This window comes from Schistocerca americana, chromosome 1 (assembly GCF_021461395.2).
Source record: "Schistocerca americana isolate TAMUIC-IGC-003095 chromosome 1, iqSchAmer2.1, whole genome shotgun sequence".
NCBI classification, from domain to species: Eukaryota; Metazoa; Arthropoda; class Insecta; order Orthoptera; family Acrididae; genus Schistocerca; species Schistocerca americana.
The window spans coordinates 293,600,995-293,621,492 of NC_060119.1; positions in this window are offsets into that span (position 1 = coordinate 293,600,995).

Below are 20,498 nucleotides of genomic sequence, written 5' to 3' on the forward strand. Positions count from 1 at the left end.
AAAATACTGACTTCCAACTTTCTAAACTTTTTCGTAGTGGAAAATCGTAATCCTCCTTCCAATAATCGATCGACCAGAGGAATGTCAGATATTTAGACACATGATTGCAGAATAGAAAATCAACTGAAACTGATCTACGTATGAAAATTATTTGGATCCGATATATGTGTGAATTCTACAGGTATTACGCGATGAAATCTCTCCGCTCCAAACAGTAGTATACTTTATCTTATTTCTACAGACGGTAAACAACGTAGGTCATATTGGTATAATAAAAGGGATATCCGGGAAAGATATTTCCGTGTAACTACTGCTCACTTCAGTCTCTTGTGGAATTAAGAGACATGTTCAATGATCACATACTCCAACGTTTTTGAAGAACGAGAATATGCTCTATGAACGTCAACGCGGATTCTACAAAAGATCTGGTGGAATTCGTTCTGTTCATCCATGAGATAAGCGTCACTGTAGACAGCGGCGCCCAGATTGACGCCGTATTCTTGACTTCAAGAAGGCTTTAAGTGCCAAAATGAGATTTCCACTCTGCAGCGGAGTGTGAGCTGATATGAAACTTCCTGGCAGATTGAAACGGTGTGCCGGATCGAGACTCTAACTCGGGACCTTTGCCTTTCGCAAGCAAGTGCTCCACCATCTTAGCTACCCAAGCACGACTCACGCCCCGTCCTCAAAGCTTCGCTTCTGGCAGTACTTCGTCTCCTACCTTCTAAACTTTACAGGTTCGCAGGAGAGCTTCTGTAAAACTTGGAAGGTAGGAGACGAGGTACTGGCAGAAGTGAAGCTGTGAGGACGGGCCTGAGTCGTGCCTAGGTAGCTCAGATGGTAGAGAACTTGCCCGCGAAAGGCAAAGGTCCCGAGTTCGAGTCTAGGTCCGGCACACAGTTTTCATCTGCGAGGAAGTTTCAGGCTTTAACTGGTTTTACAGTATCGAGCTTTCCGAGCACAGAACCCGATTTCTACTTAGACCCAGGTTTTTCGTGCGGATTAAACTCAACATTTTGGCCTTAACGGAAGGAAACTCACAATTGCAAACGCAGCTTCAGACATAGCCCATGAAAATTTCATACCGCTCTTACCGTCTACACTATGTATTCACGATCTAGTGTTGTTGACACAATGAGACAATTTTTGTTGACGATGCTATCGACCTTACAAGGTTAGTGCCGCCAGAAGACTGTCGCGAAATGCAAGAAGGCATGCAGATGATGGCTGGTTGGTCGTGTGATTCCCAGTGCTAAAGTAAATGTAGCGCATTGCACATAAAAAGATGAAAAAATGTACTACTTATCGAGTACACCATTGAAGTCAACAGCAACTAATGTTGAAAACCTAAAAGGAACAATACTGAGAGGCTTGACAAAAAAATTATCAGAGAAGCAAATGTCAGGCTGACATTCATTGAGAGACTATTAAGGAAATGCAATTCATATACGAAATATGTGGTCTAAAAGCACTTGAATGCAATTTACGAGCTTCGGACCTTTATCACGTTGAGTTAACAGAAGAGATTCAATGAAAACGAAAGCTGAGAAAGAAATAAGAGTATACTACAGAAGGCATCTTCCGAACTTTGGGCAAACATCAACCCATAAATTCATTCCTGTGTGACAAAAATTCAAAACTTACCTTGCTATAGAAAACAGAGGAACGTAGACAGAGGCATTATGCAATGACAGTAAAGAACACGTTAAAAACACCCATTACTTGGAAGTGAAAAAATGCTTAAGTGCCACCCACGTGCGTCGGACGACGTGCAGAAAAATTGCAGCTAATGTAGCAGCTTTAACAAGGCGGATTAGCAACGTGAAAAACAAACTACAATGTGCGTGCTGGCTGCTGTGTGAAAAAAATGAAATATGCATATGATAGTTGAGCAATGTGTACAAAGCGTGCTGTGAAACGAAGCGTACGTGAAGAGACTCTCATGTAATTCTTCAAGTCATTCAAGAGCGGAAAAGATAATGATGATGGAATGATGACGACAACACAAGTGCCCAGTCCCCGGGCAGAGAAAGTCCCCAGCCCTGCCGGGAATCGAAACCGGGACCCCGTGATCTAGAGGCAGCAGCGCTAGCCACTAGATCATGAGCTGCGGACTCAAAGTTTAGAAGTCACTGCCTTACGCGAGAAGCTACGGTATATTGAAGCAATTACCTAGAAGCTACAGATGCTCAAACCAACATCATCGCATGACATGAGAAACAATGATGAAAGTACTAAGCGACGGGAGTGCTAACTCGGTGTGAACAAATGCTTTAATACCGAGGAGAGTCGTCGAAGAGACCCATCCTCCATTGGATAAGATAGAAGCAACTTTAAACAGCAACAGAATAGCAGAGAAAAATAATTATCACCATGAGGCTTAGCAGTCAAATCTGAGACAGAGATCTCAACAAATTTTTGATGATGGTAGGAGCGGTCACAATCGCCAGTAGATTTTCATGGAATTAATCACCATAAATATGAAAAAGGAGTAGTACTGATACCGTCATGTAGAGAGCATTGGCGGCCGAAGGCTTCCGGCATAAGTAGTCACCCTCAGTCATTCATTGGCCTTGTCAGAGAGGGCTGAGGAGTAACGCTCTCTCTTCATAGGGGTGGAAAACTATCAATAAGGGCGGAAGAATCAGCAATGATCAACGGCATGAGGTTGCAGAAGGCAATGGAAACTAGTGCATTAAAGACACGTAACGTGTATCCGCGGGACACGTGCCCTGTAATTTATCTCTCCATTGGCAAAAGATTGCGGAATAGTCCCCCAATCGGATCTCCGGGCGGGGACTGCTAAGGGAGAGGTTACCATGAGAAAAATATTGAATAATCAAAGGAGATAACGTTTTACGAGTAGGGGCGTGGAATATCAGAGGCTTGAGGGTAATAGGAAAACTACCAAACCTGAAAACTGAAATGCAAAGGCTCAATCTATATATAGTAGGTGTCAGTGAAGTAAAGGGAAAGTATAGGGTAATATCAACAGCAGCAGAAAATGGTACAACAGGAGTAGGATTCGTTATGAATAGGAATGTAGGGCAGAGAGTGTGTTGCTGTGAACAGTTCAGTGACAGGGTCGTTCTTGTCAGAATCGACAGCAAACCAACACAGGCAACGGTAGTTCAGGCATACATGCCGACGTCGCAAGCTGAAGATGAAGAGATAGAGAAAGTGTAAGAGGATATTGAAAGGGTAATACAGTATGTAAAGTGAGATAGAAATCTAATAGTCATGGGGAACTGGATAGCAAATGTAGCGTAAAGAGTAGAAGAAAAGGTTACAGGAGAATATGGGCTTGGGACAACGAATGAGATAGGAGAGATATTAACTGAGTTATGTACAAAACGTCAGCTAGTACTAGAGAATACTCTGTTCAAAAATCACAAAAAAAGGAGGTATACTTGGAAAAGGCTGTGATACGGGAAGATTTCAGTTAGATTACATCATTGTCAAACAGAGATTCGGAAATCAGATACTGGACTGTAAGGCCTGCGTAGGAGCAGATATAGACTCAGATCACAAAATAGTTGTGTTGAAGGGTGGACTAAAGTTTAAGACGTTAGTCAGAGAGAATCAATGCGCACAGAAGTGAGATACGTAAGTACTAAGGATTGACGAGATACAGTTGAAGTTCTCTAAGGCTATAGATACAGTAAAAAGGAATAACTCAGTAGGCAGTACAGTTGAAGAGAAATGGACATCTCTAAAAAGGACCATCACAGAAGTTGGGAAGGAAAACATAGGTACAACGAAGTTAACTGCGAACAAACCTTGGGTAACAGAAGAAATACGAGTACTTCAGTTGACTGATGAAAGGAGGAAGTACAAAAATGATACGGGAAACTCAGGAATACGGAAATCCATGTCGCTGAGGAATGAAATAAATAGGAAGTGCAGGGAAGCTAAGACAAAATGGCTGCGGGAAAACTGTGAAGACATCGAAAAAGAAATGACTGTCGGAAGGACAGACTCATCATACATGAAAGTCAGAACAACCTTCGGTGACATTAAAAGCAAGGTTGGTGTCATTAAGAGTACAACGGGAATTCCACTGTTAAATGCAGAGAAGATAGCATATAGGCGGAAAGAATAAATTGAAAGCCCCTGTGAGAGGGAACACTTGTTTGATGTGAGGGAAGAAGAAACAGGAGTCAGTTTAGAAGAGGTAGGGGATCCAGTATTAGAATCAGGGTTTAATGGAGCTTTGAAGGAATTAAGATCAAACAAGGCGAAATCGATCGATAACATTCCATCACAATTTCTAAAATCAATTGGAGAAGTGGCAAGAAAACCGACTATCCAGGTTGGTGTGTGCAGTGTATGAGTCTTGCGATATACCATCTGATTTTCAGAAAAACATCATCCACACAATTCCGAAGACAGAATGAGCTGACTAGTGCGAGCATTATCGCACAATCAGCTTAATATCTCATGCATCCAAGTTGCTTACAAGAATAATATACAGAAGAATGGAAAAGAAAATTGAGTACGCTCTTGATGACGATGAGAAAAGTAAAGGCACGAAATCGGCAATTCTGACGTTGTGGTTAACAATGGAAGCAAGACTAAATAAAAATCAAGACACGTTAATAGGATTTGTCAACGTGGAAAAAGCGTTCGACAAGTAAAATGGTGGAAGACGTTCGAAATTCTGAAAAAACTAGGGCTAAGCTATAGAAAGAGAAGGATCATACACAATACGTGCAAAAGCCAAGCGGGAATAATAACAGTGGACGACCAAGATCAAAGTGCTCGTATTAAAAAGTGTGTAAGACAAGGATGTAGCCTTCCGCCCCTACTGTTCAGTCTGTACATTGAGGAAGCAATGATGGAAATAGAAAAGTTAAGGAGTGGAATTAAAATTCAGTGTGAAAGTATGTCGACGATAAGATTCGTTGATGACATTGGTATCCTGAATGAAAGTGAAGAAAAATTACATAATCTGCTGAAAGGAATGAACAGTTTAATGGGTACACAGTATGGATTGAGAGTAAATAGAACAAAGGCAAAGGAAATGAGAAATGGTAGATATGAGAACAGCGAGAAACGTATATGGATTGATGGTAAATAAGTTCATGAAGTTAAGGAATCGTGCTACCTAGGCAGTAAAATAATTAATGACGGACGGGGCAAGGAGGAAACGAAAAGCAGACTAGTCATGTAAAAAAAGGCATTCCTGGCCATGAGAATATCAATAATCGGCCTTAATTTGAGGAAGAAATTTCTGAAAATATACAGCATTCTATGGTAGTGAAACATGGACTGTGGGAAAATCTGGACAGAAGAGAATCTAAGCATTTGATATGTGATGCTACAGACGAATGTTTAAAATTAGGTGGACTGATGAGGTAAGGAATGAGGAGGTCCTACGCAGAATCAGGGAGGAAAGGAAATTGTGGAAAACACTGATAAGGAGAAGGGACAGGATGACAGGTCTTCTGTTAAGCCATGATGGAATGACTTCCGTGGTAGTAAAGGGAACTGTATACTGCAAAACAGAGATTGGAATACATTCAGCAAATAATTGAGGACGTACATTGCAAGTGCTACTGTGAAATTAAGAGGGTGGCAGAGGAGATGAATTCGTGGTGGGGCGCATCGAACCAGTCAGAAGTATGAAGACAAAAAGAAAGTGGGGTGGGGGGTGGGGGGGGAGAAGCAGGCAGAAACTGTCACAGACTGATTGCTGTTCGTTCTAGTTCTAGAAGCTGGGGGGGGGGGGGGGGGGGATGGCTACTTTCTTGAATATGGGAATCATTTTGGTAGAGGTCGCAGTCCTGACATCGTACTGCGCCTTCCGCTTCTCGCGATAGACTGTCAGTGGTATTGTGGCGAAACGCAATGGTGAGACTGAGCCCCTTGACAGGAACTATTGCTATTTAATGTGTTCCGTCGGCTGATAAGCCACTTGCGTTAAAAGGGTGCAGCTAGCAGTTTTTAATAACTCTCTAAAATTTGAACCCTCCTCGAGACCTCAGCAGTCCTGCAGTGAATTTAGAGAACTGCAGAGTGTTTTCACCCATTTTGTATCATAATTTCCCACTGACAGTCTTTCTTTATTCGAAACAATATACAAGGCATTTACTCTCTTCTAGGGTGTTACAGGAGCTTTCCAACGAACTTTTAAGGGCGATTGGTTGCTTACGTAGAACGTTCATCCCTGAGAAAGCGCTCCTTAATAAATGACGTGCGAGTATGACGGATTTGGGGCCAGCATCAGTTAATACAAAAGATCTCTAGGTATCGAGCCACGTCATGTAGAGTACCTGTCATTAGATGGATAAAGTCGACGTTTCGGCTACGGGCTCAGTGTCCTTCCTCTGGGGCTACTAAGTGAAAACTAGTAGCAGACCTATAAGATATACACTGAAGACCCAAAAAAATTGGTACACCCGCCTAATATCGTGTAGGGCCACCGCGAGCACGCACAAGTGACGCACACGACGTGCCATGGACTCGACGTATGTCTGAAGTAGTGCTAGAGGGAATTGACACCATGAATCCGGCAGGGCTCTCCATAAATGCGTAAGAGTACGAGGGGGTGAAGATCTCATCTGAACAGCACGTTGCAAGGCATCCCAGATATGCTCAATAATGTTCATGTGTGGGGAGGGTGGTGGCCAGCGGAAGTGTTTAAACAACTGTCTGACTAGTTAGATGTCGGCTACTGTAATTTGTCCGTGAATAAAGAGACGTAGTATCACTAAACATTTTCTGTGGGCGGAAATATTGGTGTTTATTGCTGGAATTGTCTTCGCCGCTTCTATAATTTTTTATGAGAAGCCAACGGCACAAAACAGGATGTAGGGTTGGCTTCTGTTGCCTTCCTTCTCTTTGTTTCCTGTGAAGAACGGGAAAACCTATTTTATTTGGTTGGTGCACAAGTTTGTAGCGTCTTTCTGTAAGTTTAATAAACACAACAGATACAGATAACAGTGACGTAAATCATCACTAATATATTCCCCTTCACTGTTTACAGCTGCGTGCCAATGATGGAGATGATGGAGTAACTTTTCGATTCCGTGACTGTCGAAATTACGTGGTTTTGATGCGAAGAACCTGTCGAGCCACATTCAGAGCTCGGAGTTCGTTGAATGTTCTTCGACAGAGAGCGGGAAAGGTGAAAATCTGACGACTCAACAGTAGGTGAACCATATGGGTACGGAATGACCTCTCAATTCAACTCCTGTGTAGCACCTTTTGTCTGTGTAGCGGAATGTGGTGAGGCGGGGTGGGGGTGGGGGGATGGGGGTGGGGGGGGGGGGGTGTTATCATTGAGTAGCATCATTTCGAGCAGTCTTCATGATCTTTGTTCTTGTACTGCGTCTGCAAAGCGTCTCACTTGCTGACAATAAGTGTCAGTAATGATGGGAACACTTCGTGGAAGCAATTCTTAGTGCACCGCACCGTCACTGTTCAATCAGATGCATAGCTCTATCTTTTGTGTATACACTCAGGTCTTTGCACAGCGAATTGCTACTTTGTCTGGTCTCGACCGTTCCTTTCCTTTCCTCATCAACAATAACGATACAGGATAGGAATGGTCAGTATTGTTCATAGACAACTGATGACGAGCAAGCAGGGATGTACAGTCTTAGACAAAAAAACTGACCGCTGGCCGGCCGCCGCAGAGACTACGTCCGAGTCGTTCACTTAAGGTGGCCAATAAAACTAACCGCCCCTGACAACTCTTAAGTCCAGCGATCTGCACAATGTGGCAACGCTGTAAGATGCGGAAGTGTCAGGAGGAAGTGTTCTCTACTTCCGAGATGTTGTCGGATTGCGTGAGCCCGTAGTCTAGTGGTAATCGTCGTGCATTCTGAACTTGTGGTCGCCTGTTTGCGTCCAACTGTATTTTTTTTTTTTACCACGTTTCCGCCCTCATCTAAAGTTATGAGTCTGATTGAACATTGAAGATAATTCGCTTCACATACTACCCACCAGCAATAACAAGTACTTCCCGAAACAATTCCGCAGGACAGCTCGTGGCTGCGTCGCGTTCAGAACAGCTTACGCTCGAGCGTTTCCTCGCGTTGCAGCGGCTAGCGGTCACAGGCCAGAAGCCAGTTTGTATACCTGAAAATCATGAACTACGGTTAGACATTGTAAAATGGAGTCGCAGGTGGAAAAAGGTGTAACATGTGCAACACAATATTTACTTTTGGTATAACAGAGGGGTGAATGCAGTAGAGACAGCTAGAAAGATTTGAACTGTGTGTGGAGCCAGTGCTCCCTCTCGTCATATACTAGTAAAATATTACCTTTCCCGCTCTTGATCAATCAACTGTCAAGGCAATTCATTTCTAAACGGAAATACTCTTCAAACAACACTGGTATAATGACGTCGTTAGAACCAGTAGGTTTCTACAGGCGTAGAATTTGTAAACTACTTTAGCATTGTCAGATTGTTTTAGATATCGTGAAAGAAAATTCTGCTACTGATTAATTTCTCTTTGATAATTACTGTTGCATTCAGTAAACTAATGGAAAACTCAATTAAAATATTCACAGTACTAACAGATTAGATTAGATTGGATTAGATTAATACTTGTTCCATAGATCATGAATATGACACTTCGTAATGATGTGGAACGTGTCAGGTTAATAAAAGATGTCTGTACCAGATATTACATTACACAAAATATTGCATGACACTAATGTTTAAGTTGTTTTTTCTCTTAACTTATATCTAAAAATTCAGCCAATAAGTAGGAGGAGTTGTCATCTAGAAATTCTTTTAATTTATTTTTAAATGTTATTTGGCTATCTGTCAGGCTTTTGATGCTGTTTGGTAGGTGACCAAAGACTTTCGTGAAAGCATAATTAACTCCTTTCTGTCCCAAAGTCAAATTTAACCCTGCATAGTGAAGATCATCCTTTCTCCTCGTGTTATAGCTATGTGCACTTCTATTACTTTTGAACTGGGTTGGATTATTAACAACAAATTTCATAAGTGAATATATATACTGTGAGGTTACTGTGAGGATCCCTAGATCCTTAAATAGATGTCTGCAGGATGACCGTGGGTGGGCTCCAGCAATTATTCTGATTACACGGTTTTGAGCGATGAATACTTTTCTACTCAACGATGAATTACCCCAGAATATGATGCCATACGAAAGCAGTGAATGAAAGTAGGCATAGTAAGCTAATTTACTGAGAATCTTATCACCAAAATTTGCAATAACCCTAATAGCATACGTAGCTGACCCAGACGTTTCAGCAGACCATCAATGTGTTGCTTCCAGTTTAACCTCTCATCAATGGACACACCTAAAAATTTTGAAAATTCTACCTTAGCTACAGACTTCTGTTCAAAGTCTATATTTATTACTGGAGTTGTGCCATTTACTGTAGGGAACTGTATATACTGTGTTTTATCAAAATTTAAAGAGAGTCCGTTTGCTGAGAACCACTGAATAATTTTGTGATAAACATCATTTACAATTACATCACTTAGTTCCTGGTTTTTGGATGTTATTACTATACTTGTATCATCAGCAAAAAGAACTAACTTTGCATCTTCATCAATGTGGAATGGTAAGTCATTAATGTATATCAAGAACAGCAAAGGACCTAAGACCGAACCCAGTGGGACCCCGTACTTGATAGCCCCCCAGTTTGAGGAATCAGCTGTTGTTTTAACATTACATGAACCACTTATTTCAACTTTCTGCAGTCTTCCAGTTAAGTATGAATTAAACCATTTGTGCACTGCCCCACTCAAACCATAATGATTTAGCTAATCTAAAAGAATTCCATGATTTACACATTCAAAGGCCTTTGACAGATCACAAAAAATACCAATGGGTGATGTCCAGTTATTCAGAGCATTTCATATTTGATCAGTGAAAGAGTATATAGCATTTTCTGTTGAAAAACCTTTCTGAAAACCAAACTAACATCACGATGGCAGTCTATCTTAATAAAGCATTAAGTATCTGTAAGACGATTGAGCCTATTTTAACACAAATTAGTAGAGTATTTCCGACTTTTGGCTTCGAAAAAGTCTACTTCATGTCCTGTATCATTCGCAAGTATTATGAAAATGTGGCAGTTCATAGATAGAATTATGTATTCACAACAACAAAAAATATGTCGGCAGAACAAAAGTGGCATTATGAATTTTGCGGTACCATAAGGTTTTCGCTCTGACACTAAGGGCTACTAAAAGTAGCAAGATGAATTTTGCTCGAGTGTTGCCTTACGATTCCCTTATTGAGTTTATATTTGCCTGCTTGGAGCTCAGCCACAAAAAAATTAAACATCTAGCTTTCAGCGGGTCTCAAAATGCGAACAAAAGCAGCTTGCAACTGACAGGCAAGCACGTTACCTAGGAGCTAGCGAACAGGTTGGGTGTCTTTGACTTACTTATTGGCCCAGTACGCACTATGGCAGGTAAATCGCAACGTAAGAGACGAGAGTAGTTGTATTTCCCGTATGGAAAGACTTTAGTTGGCTCAAAAGCATTAAATGATATCCTTATTTCACATATCAAGAGAAAATCACATTATTCAATTGAAATGACACGATAATATCAAGTGAATTTAGCAGGATAGTTCTCTGCCATCAAGGAAGTAACTCGTCGGTAACAGAGTTGTCAAACATATTCTGCGCTGTTGCCAAGTTTCTGTTATACTGCCAGGAAGGATACCAGCTGATGTGTTCTGTGAGAGAGCACGTAAGTGACTAAAGCTTCGTCTCAAAGTTGCGGGTGGCCATGTCCGCAATATCCTCATTATACGTCAATGAGTCTTATTCGCATTTCTGTAATTAGGTTTAGGGGCTAGAGTGTAATTACTTGTAATACATCGATGCACAGAGTGCAAACTAAATGTCATAAATTAATGACTACGACACTAATTTGTGTTTTACTGTCTTAATCGGACCGAAACCTTGAAAGCGTATTCACCAGACGCGATTCACAATTTTGGAGCTACCCCAGGTTTTTAGTTGGCAACGTATATCTGCTGTACAATATTGCTGTTGAGATCACTGTCATTGTCACATCCGCCCGAAGACAGGCATGACCTGGCTTTTTGTTGGCAGCTTTTCTGACGATTATTCTGCCTTTGCTCGAAACGTGAAGACTTAAGGTGAATTCGATTATTCCATATGGCGAAAATTTGATGTTTCCATTCTACCAGCTCTAGCATTCGAAAAACAGATACAGTAAGCGGCAGAAAAGCGCCTGTGAACCAACAATTAATAATGCAGCCATAATTAGTGGAATATGACAAATTCCATCTGTCAACTGAAAATCGTGAAAAACTCCTTTTTCATCTGCACAGCACAGCAGTATGAACTCAAGGATTTCATAGGATTCCTATACTTAATTTCGTTGTGACCGTTTTCAATGATAGTAGGGGAGGAGCAAAACCATCTGACTTGAAACATACTTTTCCAGTGGGTCCAAATGGCTATGAGCACTTAACTTCTGAGGTCATCAGTCTCCTATAACTTAGAACTACTTAAATCTAACTAACATAAGTGTGTCTGATCTTTCGGACATTTGCGAAGGAAAAGACACTACGAATCGAAATAGACAGCCTTGTTAATCAATTAAATATAGACAGCCTTCTTAATCAGTAAAATATCGAAGGACAGATGTTCAGGCTGTCATGCGCGTTACAATAGAACAACGGCGTCAGATGAAAATTAGTGCCTGATCACGTTCGAACCCGGAATCGTAGTGTCTTTTCTTTCGGACATGTCCGAATGAACAGACACCACACATATATCCATATTCAGGGTGTTTCAGCAGGAGTAGTAGATATTTAGCAGGTGATAGTACAGACGAATTGCACAAAAATTCCATATAAATGTGTCCACATTTTACTGAGTACAGAGATACAGCTATTAGTATGTAACCCTAACAAATTCAAAGGAAAGGCAGATGAGGACGTTCAAAGGTGATTTTCAAAAATTCCTCCTCCAACTTCTTGAGTTTACTTTTTCATTGTAGACATCGCCTTTAACCATACCTGCAGGCAGAAATCCAAAGAGATAAGGTCCAGGGACCTTGGTGACCAAGAAAAGTGCCCATATCTACTGATCCAAAAAAAATGTTCAAATGTGTATGAAATCCTATGGGACTTAACTGCTAAGGTCATCAGTCCCTAAGCTTACACACTTTTTTTTGGTCATCAGTCTACTGACTGGTTTGATGCGGCCCGCCACGAATTCCTTTCCTGTGCTAACTTCTTCATCTCAGAGTAGCACTTGCAACATACGTCCTCAATTATTTGCTTGACGTATTCCAATCTCAGTCTTCCTCTACAGTTTTTGCCCTCTACAGCTCCCTCTAGTACCATGGAAGTCATTCCCTCATGTCTTAGCAGATGTCCTATCATCCTGTCCCATCTCCTTATCAGTGTTTTCCACATATTCGTTACCTCTCCGATTCTGCATAGAACCTCCTCATTCCTTACCTTATCAGTCCACCTAATTTTCAACATTCGTCTATAGCACCACATCTCAAATGCTTCGATTTTCTTCTGTTCCGGTTTTCGCACAGTCCATGTTTCACTACCATACAATGCTGTACTCCAGACGTACATCCTCAGAAACGTCTTCCTCAAATTAAGGCCGGTATTTGATATTAGTAGACTTCTCTTGGCCAGAAATGCCTTCTTTGCCATAGCGAGTCTGCTTTTGATGTCCTCCTTGCTCCGTCCGTCATTGGTTATTTAACTGCCTAGGTATCAGAATTCCTTAACTTCATTGACTTCGTGTCCATCAATCCTGATGTTAAGTTTCTCGCTGTTCTCATTTCTACTACTTCTCATTACCTTCGTCTTTCTCTGATTTACTCTCAAACCATACTGTGTACTCATTAGACTGTTCATTCCGTTCAGCAGATCATTTAATTCTTCTTCACTTTCACTCAGGATAGCAATGTCATCAGCGAATCGTATCATTGATATCCATTCACCTTGTATTTTAATTCCACTCCTGAACCTTTCTTTTATTTCCATCATTGCTTCTTCGATGTACAGATTGAAGAGTAGGGGCGAAAGGCTACAGCCTTGTCTTACACCCTTCTTAACACGAGCACTTCGTTCTTGATCGTCCACTCTTATTATTCCCTCTTGGTTGTTGTACATATTGTATATGACCCGTCTCTCCCTATAGCTTACCCCTACTTTTTTCAGAATCTCGAACAGCTTGCACCATTTTATATTGTCGAACGCTTTTTCCAGGTCGACAAATCCTATGAAAGTGTCTTGATTTTTCTTTAGCCTTGCTTCCATTATTAGCCGTAACGTCAGAATTGCCTCTCTCGTCCCTTTACTTTTCCTAAAGCCAAACTGATCGTCACCTAGCGCATTCTCAATTTTCTTTTCCATTCTTCTGTATATTATTCTTGTAAGCAGCTTCGATGCATGAGCTGTTAAGCTGATTGTGCGATAATTCTCGCACTTGTCAGCTCTTGCCGTCTTATGAATTGTGTGGATGATGCTTTTCCGAAAGTCAGATGGTATGTCGCCAGACTCATAAATTCTGCACACCAACGTGAATAGTCGTTTTGTTTACACTTCCCCCAATGATTTTAGAAATTCTTATTGAATATTATCCATCCCATCTGCCTTATTTGACCGTAAGTCCTCCAAAGCTCTTTTAAATTCCGATTCTAATACTGGATCCCCTATCTCTTCTAAATCGACTCCTGTTTCTTCGTCCATCACATCAGACAAATCTTCACCCTCATAGAGGCTTTCAATGTATTCTTTCCACCTATCTGCTCTCTCCTCTGCATTTAACAGTGGAATTCCCGTTGCACTCTTAATGTTACCACCGTTGCTTTTAATGTCACCAAAGGTTGCTTTGACTTTCCTGTATGCTGAGTCTGTCCTTCCGACAATCATATCTTTTTCGATGTCTTCACATTTTTCCTGCAGCCATTTCGTCTTAGCTTCCCTGCACTTCCTATTTATTTCATTCCTCAGCGACTTGTATTTCTGTATTCCTAATTTTCCCGGAACATGTTTGTACTTCCTCCTTTCATCAATCAACTGAAGTATTTCTTCTGTTAACCATGGTTTCTTCGCAGCTACCTTCTTTGTACCTATGTTTTCCTTCCCAACTTCTGTGATGGCCCTTTTTAGAGATGTCCATTCCTCTTCAACTGTACTGCCTACTGCGCTATTCCTTATTGCTGTATCTATAGCGTTAGACAATTTCAAACGTATCTCGTCATACTTTAGTACTTCCGTATCCCACTTCTTAGCGTATTGATTCTTCCTGACTAATGTCTTGAACTTCAGCCTACTCTGCATAACTACTATATTGTGATCTGAGTCTATATCTGCTCCTGGGTACGCCTTACAGTCCAGTATCTGATTTCGGAATCTCTGTCTGACCATGATGTAATCTAATTGAAATCTTCTCGTATCTCCCGGCCTTTTCCAAGTATACCTCCTCCTCTTGTGATTCTTGAACAGGGTATTCGCTATTACTAGCTGAAACTTGTTACAGAACTCAATTAGTCTTTCTGCTCTTTCATTCCTTGTCCTGAGCCCACATTCTCCTGTAACCTTTTCTTCTACTCCTTCCCCTACAACTGCATTCCAGTCGCCCATGACTATTAGATTTTCGTCCCCCTTTACATACTGCATTACCCTTTCAATATCCTCTTACACAATACTTAACCTAAATTATCCTAAGGACAAACACACACACCCCTGCCCGAGGGAGGACTCGAACCTCCGCCGGGACCAGCCGCACAGTCCATGACTGCAGCGCCTTTCTACTGATCCATCTTCCGGGAAATGTTAGGCTTGGATAATGTGCCACCTGACATCTAGAATGTGAAGGGGTTCCGTCATACTGGAGGAACATACGCATTCTTGTCGCCAAATGAACCTCTTCCAATAACGCTGGAAGATCATTTTGAAGGAAGTGTAGACAACTGGGTCCTGTAAGGACCAACATACGAAACGGCAATGCATTAACCCAGCTCTATGCGCTCAATAAAAATTGGACACATGCTATACGACATTTTTTTCTGCCATTTGTCTCTACTATCACCTCCTACAATATCTACTATTCCTCCTGAAACGTCCTGTATAATTACTCAGGTCTCGACGGGTCATCGAAAGTTTTCACTGCTAGACGCACGTCAACGTCCGAACCCTCGCAGAAATACAGTGTGGCCGCAAGCGAGTGGGATAATGGTCGAGGGGGGGTGGGGGGTGGGGGGAGGGAGGAGAGGGCAGGAGGTACCGCGCGGCACAGATGGGAATTCGGATCTGACGAGGAGCGTGTATAGATAGGTGTTGCAAAGAGGATGGCTGCTGTGTCTCGATAGTGCCCACCATCGGAGGTTCGAGTCCTCCCTCCGGCATGGGTGTGTGTGTGTCCGTAGCGTAAGTGAGTTTAAGTTAGATTAAGTAGTCAGTAAGCTTAGGGACCGATGACCATCTTGGTCCCATAAGATCTTACCACAAATTTAAAGAATTTTAAATCCAAAATACTGCATCACGATTCTTACAATAGTGCAGTAGGTGAGCACTGGTTAGATGTAACTGAAGAGAGACTCCAACTCGGATTGTGGTTAAGAGCGAATCCCAAGCACATGGCTAGGAACAATTGGGAGCGGAAACTTAATGTCATCGGAGCCTTGTTGAAGGACCATGACATGCGATCGTTAGACCGACTGCAGAAAGTTCAGTCTATAAATACACTCCTGGAAATGGAAAAAAGAACACATTGACACCGGTGTGTCAGACCCACCATACTTGCTCCGGACACTGCGAGAGGGCTGTACAAGCAATGATCACACGCACGGCACAGCGGACACACCAGGAACCGCGGTGTTGGCCGTCGAATGGCGCTAGCTGCGCAGCATTTGTGCACCGCCGCCGTCAGTGTCAGCCAGTTTGCCGTGGCATACGGAGCTCCATCGCAGTCTTTAACACTGGTAGCATGCCGCGACAGCGTGGACGTGAACCGTATGTGCAGTTGACGGACTTTGAGCGAGGGCGTATAGTGGGCATGCGGGAGGCCGGGTGGACGTACCGTCGAATTGCTCAACACGTGGGGCGTGAGGTATCCACAGTACATCGATGTTGTCGCCAGTGGTAGGCGGAAGGTGCACGTGCCCGTCGACCTGGGACCGGACCGCAGCGACGCACGGATGCACGCCAAGACCGTAGGATCCTACGCAGTGCCGTAGGGGACCGCACCGCCACTTCCCAGCAAATTAGGGACACTGTTGCTCCTGGGGTATCGGCGAGGACCATTCGCAACCATCTCCATGAAGCTGGGCTACGATCCCGCACACCGTTAGGCCGTCTTCCGCTCACGCCCCAACATCGTGCAGCCCGCCTCCAGTGGTGTCGCGACAGGCGTGAATGGAGGGACGAATGGAGACGTGTCGTCTTCAGCGATGAGAGTCGCTTCTGCCTTGGTGCCAATGATGGTCGTATGCGTGTTTGGCGCCGAGCAGGTGAGCGCCACAATCAGGACTGCATACGACCGAGGCACACAGGGCCAACACCCGGCATCATGGTGTGGGGAGCGATCTCCTACACTGGCCGTACACCACTGGTGATCGTCGAGGGGACACTGAATAGTGCACGGTACATCCAAACCGTCATCGAACCCATCGTTCTACCATTCCTAGACCGGCAAGGGAACTTGCTGTTCCAACAGGACAATGCACGTCCGCATGTAGCCCGTGCCACCCAACGTGCTCTAGAAGGTGTAAGTCAACTACCCTGGCCAGCAAGATCTCCGGATCTGTCCCCCATTGAGCATGTTTGGGACTGGATGAAGCGTCGTCTCACGCGGTCTGCACGTCCAGCACGAACGCTGGTCCAACTGAGACGCCAGGTGGAAATGGCATGGCAAGCCGTTCCACAGGACTAAATCCAGCATCTCTACGATCGTCTCCATGGGAGAATAGCAGCCTGCATTGCTGCGAAAGGTGAATATACACTGTACTAGTGCCGACATTGTGCATGCTCTGTTGCCTGTGTCTATGTGCCTGTGGTTCTGTCAGTGTGATCATGTGATGTATCTGACCCCAGGAATGTGTCAATAAAGTTTCCCCTTCCTGGGACAATGAATTCACGGTGTTCTTATTTCAATTTCCAGGAGTGTACATACATACTTAGCAAAATATGTTGCAGCAGTCTGACCACACATAAAATTCTAGCTGCAGCGTGCTGGTATGTGTGGATACAAAATATCTTCAAAGTATCCTTCCACACGGCGAGTTTGCAGAGGCAAAACGGAGGACTTGGAGTTAAAGGCGTTAAATCTAGATGTGACGCACTGTTTCTAACTCGTGCTTCCAAACTAATACATGCCACTAAGACAGGCATCACGAAACTTCTGCTCCTCTCGTTAGATCCTGGGAACAGGAACGCTCCTGTTAATGTAGCACATATAGATGCCAACCTAGATTACGCCCGAGAGTACTATGTCGATTGCAGCCGTATAAGACTTCCACCAGCACAAACCAACACTAGAACTGTCTATGATAATATTACCAGGCATCGTCTTCAAACCCAATTCACGTAAATTGACCTACTAAAAATTGGATGAACGTATGGAAAAATATCAACAATAAAATTCTACCAACTAGAGTCAATGCCGTCCGGTACGACGGTGTAAAGGAAACCATACCCACAGCGGAACGATTATGGAAAATCAAACTGAGACCATCGCCATACCGCGGCAAATGTCTGCTTGTAGAAACTGCAGCGCACATGTTCTTATGTGAAAATAGAATCAGAATTTGGAATGGAATAGGACGAAATTAGCACTATCAACAGAACCGCAGAAAGTCATCTACCGATAACTGAAGCTTTACAATCCCACTGGAAATGTTGCCCGTCCGCAAAGAATAACAGTTTTTCGTGGCTTCTGGGACAGTTTGTGTTTTACGTGTTAACAAACAAAATTTCGAGCTTAGAATAGTAAATGTTTTATATTGCATAAGAACATTTTAAGTTGAAGAACAATAACGAATATAAGGAATGGTTACAAAAATTTTTATCTATTGCTTTATGTGGGCTACAAGGAGGTGGACAGTTTGTTTGATTAGAAGCAGAATACTATTCTTTCACTTCATTTATTTCTGGAATCTTCTTTTACGTTGGTTCTAAAGTCAGAACTGTTCTAACTTGGCAAAACCCCTCTGGCTCCGAAATTTCTTTCATTTGTGTAAAAATATATGGCTTCTTTACAGACCTCATACGCATCCAGTGCATAATAACTTAAATTGTGAATATGTTTCCGAATGAGTGTTTGTTATGTATTTCCCCTTCGCTCTTTCGACTGTTATAGAATTTGGTTTTACAAGGAACGCACGCCATTGGAGGCGGAAATCTGTATTTTATTTTACCTTAATTACTACTTCAATTTTGTTCGACAATTTAAGGCATATATGGCCACAAACATGGAATACATAGGAACAATGCAGCTGCTCAGTGACAGGCATGGAGGAGGCATTGTGGCCAGGTCCAGGATCTTCGGCCCCTGCCCTATTTGCCTCCGCCTACCTGACGCTGAAAGTCTTCTCAAACCTAAAAAAAATAGTGCAGTGGTCAGCATGTCTGTCTAGTAAGCAGGTGGTCCAAGTTCGAAGCGCGGTGGTCACAAATTTTCATCTGCCGTCGTTGCTATATTTCAACACTTTGTGATAGTGTGGACGTCTGTCCTTCGATATTTAAGATGCAATTGTTTTTTGAGGCAACAGAGGTGATTTGCGAACATTTGTCTTGCCATCAATGTAACGGGACTTCAACGGCATCCAACCCTTAGTCATTTCTTTGTGACGGCGTCAACCCATGTCATATACATGCGAACTGATTGTAGCACATACTTAGTCAAATAACGAATGGTCAGTATACAAGTATTTACGAACAGTAGAAGCCGGATTGCTGCGAACTGATCACTTAACCAAGTGCAACGTAGAGTACCTGTGTAATGAGTCATTCCAGCTGCATAGCTGAGGGTAATATTTGTTAAGCAATTCACTGCAGAATTAATGTAATACCCGCACGATGATCTCTGTAGTCATACTGTATCATTAGCAGCTCGCGAATGGAGTACTATGTTCGTTAAATTGGATTACTCAAACTGATGCCAAATAAAGAGAAGCGACGACGCTACCACACCATCTTTACTTAAGTAGGTAGTCAGCGCTAAATTATGTGCGCCACCATTGACGTTACTGCAAGCAGTTCGACAACAACAACACCACAACTAATGACAACCTGTACCATTATCTTCGCACAGTTGTAACTCGCAGTGATTACAAGTTCCTTGAGTAATCCGATTTAACGAACATAGTACTCCATTCGCGAGCTGCTAATGACACAGTATGACTACAGAGATCGTCGTGCGGGTATTACACTAATTGTTTGTCAAGAATAGCGGAAAGCGCCTCATGTATGTGAAGTTCCATTTGAATTACGTATAGGACGGAGAGAATCCTAAATAACAGTAATTGGTCACCCAGTGAAGAGAAGAGTCCACGTATTGTCTCAAGATCTTGGGGTTTGGTAGTAATGCCGTTCCCGATGGTTTCACCCTAACGGGTTCTTTTGGCAATCGGAATATTCATATGGGAATTATCAAAGTGTAATTTCTTGAACGCTAATTACCTTAATAACGCCTCATTCTGGATTGAATACGACTCCGAAAGTGACGTTAATTTAACGTTTCCGTCCATCTCCTGACGTCTTACTGAATGAAGTCTGAAGTGCACGCACAGTCATGTTGCCTGCCGCATGGATTGTGTGAAGTATTGTGACAATTGGCAGTCATTGCTGAATACAGACATGCGCAAATATCCTGAATGCTCTAGGGGAACTCGCCTTTGTTGCATTTTTTTTCATACCGTAATTAGCACAATAACATGAGGCTTATTCTGCTGAAGAACTTGATGCCCACAAGTCCTCAAATAAGAATCTCCGAGCGGTAGTAACGCATGAAAGGAAACAGACTGTTGGACAAAGGAATGGACAGCTCCCTGCTTTTTTCTTTTCCGATAGCGCCTACGATAATATCCTGGTGTCATACTATGCTTCAGAACCCTAAACTGTTTATTTTTTTACTTCATACTAAAACAACAGCTATGATATGAGAACAGGAAATGACTTATATGCTTCTCAGGAACTTGAGTTTTTCGTGTTTATTTTCTCACTTCATACTAAAACAAGGGCGTTGATATGAGAAGAGGAAATGAAATATACGCTTCCGAGACATAATATTTCCTTGTGTGCTACTACTGCGTGCATGAAAGCTCTGAAGTTAGTTTTTGCGTCTTAGATAAATTTTGGTATCATCTCACATTACTTCGTGAGAAAGTTCCCATTCTCTTAGGATTCGAAAAAGAGTGGACATTTCATCACTGGTAAATATTCTGGTGACTAATTATATGATACCCGTTGCAATTCCTCCATGGCACCTGTGAGTAGAGTCTCACGTTTGTTACTATAAGAACATGCAGGAATGATGTCCGCTCACTGCAG